Raw genomic sequence first — 2297 nt, forward strand, 5'->3', positions numbered from 1 at the left:
TGGGCTTCAGAGTTATTGACCTAATAAAAAAATTGCTGCTTTTAGTTGTCTCCTTCTTTTTGTTTGCAGTAATGGCACGCATGTAACTTGGTACTAGACAGGATTCTCCAGAGGCTCAGACCAGAGCAGTGGGGTTATTTCACTGTGCACACTTCCTAGGAGTGGGTTGTCCATGGGAAGGCCAGGAAATGAGGAATAGGGGTGGGTCTTTGCTAGGAGCTCATTCAGCAGAATGCTAAACCACAGCTTCCTAAGCTCCAAGGCAGTCACTGACAAAGAATGAATGCTTTGTACAGCTGCTTCCCCATGTGCAATTCCTTTCTGCAGGATAAATTGCCTAATTCATTACTTGTCTAACATCATTTCTGCAGTCCCTCATTGGATGCACCAGGCTTCAGAATAGTGTTCCAAACTGTGCAGTGGGAATAAAATTAAGATACTTTAAATTTTCTAAAAATTTATTGTAATACATAATTTTAATATTAGAATGATACATAAACTAAGCTTCATTTTGCTATTTGATGTAAAAAACCTAAAATGTATCCTTAATAATGGCCTAAAAATTGTCCTTTTTCTACCTGAGAATTTTGGAGCAAAATTTTGCTGAGAATAACCTCAAGTATATGCCCAGAGTTGTTTGTATGAGATTTATGGGAAAAAAAAACCCAAACCAACATAAAACTCAAGTTCTACTGATGCTGGTAGCACTTCAGAACAGCTCAAGCTGACTGCATAATGATTACTGAGCACAACTGTCAGGTTTAACCTAGGAATAAAAATAACACAGGCAAAAAAACACCCAGACATGGAAACACTTATGCAAGATGTGTCCTTTTTGTCAAAAAGGTCAGAAGTTTAGTGTTGTTTTGTTTTGCTCAAATAGAATATGCTGGTATTATTTGGTTGTTTGCATTTTTAAGTTCTCAAATTAAATTTATCTGCAATAACAACTTTGTTTGCTTCCTGGAATAGAGGTTGGGATTTAATTTTGTTGATGGTACAGTCATCTCTGAAGCCTCATTGTCTAGGAAACAGTAGACTAGCTTTACACATGGCATGGTTAGTATGTGAAACCGATATGTTTTTCTGTCCACATATTACAATTTGAACTTTTTGTTTTCTTTTTTCAGCACAAAAGACCTTCTAGCACATCTCCTTGTTAAGGTGGTTTCAGCTGCTGCTCTTCCTTAGCAACGCAAGCAGAGTTAAAATCACTTGCAAAGCCATTCTGCTCAGTGTAAGTGTTTTAACAGCTCAAGTAAGCAGAGGGAGCAGCCTGGTCAGGCCAGAGAGAGCTGATGGAAGTCTGGCAGTGCTCTTCCATGGCCTCTTTAGGGGTTACAGAGAGGACAGGAGCAGACCTGTGTCTGACAGGCACAGCGAACAGACAAGAGGCAACAGTCCTGTATCACCACAAGGGAAGATGCAGTTACACAGAAGGCAAAACATCCTCACCCCGGAGTGGTTTTGTAAAGGGGCAGGTTCTCTGGATGGGGCTGTCAAGTCTCTGCCCTCAGCTGCTTCTGTGCTGGCATCAGGTGTCTCTGTAGGCTGGAGACCATCACAGAGTTGGTTTGGAGGTGGATGATGTTCGTGGCTGCTGCGGAGGAATGAGAGAGAAGGAAGAAGACTGGAGACGCTGAGCTATAAAAAGCACGCACTAGGGACTTAGACTACAGGGACAAGACAAAATGCACTGTCGCTGTCTGGGCCCAAAGGGTCTTTCTGGTGGTGCTGAAGGAACCTGTGGAGCGTCCTCTTCTACCTTCCTCGACTGCCCAACTTTAACCAAAAACAAGAGTGAGGGGGAGTGGTGGGGCCGACCCATGCTGCTCCCTGCTCATAGAACCACGGTTATCCGGGATGCACAGGACTGGTTATCCCATCCACTCCCTGCCCTGCCCAGGACAGCCCCAGGAGTCACACCGTGTGCCTGGGAGTGTGCTCCAAACTCTCCTTGAGCTCTGCCAGGCTTGGGGCTGTGACCACTGCCCTGGGGAGCCTGTTCCAGTGCCCAAACACCCTCTGGATGAAGAACCTTGTCCTGGCATCCATCCTAAACCTCCCCTGACACAGCTTCAGGCCATTCCCCGGCTCGTCCCGGTGTCGCCCCGCCCGGCTCCGGGACGGGCGCTGAGGGCAGCCCCTGCCTGTGCCCCCTCCGCGGAGAGCGGGTCGGCCCGGGATGCGCTGCGGCATCCGTCCCGGTGTCTGTCTATCTGTCTGTCTGTCTGTCTGTGTGCGAGGGAGAGCGGGAGGGCGCGGGGGCTGTGCGCTGCCCGGCGGGGGCGGCGCTC

This window comes from Geospiza fortis, unplaced genomic scaffold (assembly GCF_000277835.1).
Source record: "Geospiza fortis unplaced genomic scaffold, GeoFor_1.0 scaffold41, whole genome shotgun sequence".
NCBI lineage: Eukaryota > Metazoa > Chordata > Aves > Passeriformes > Thraupidae > Geospiza > Geospiza fortis.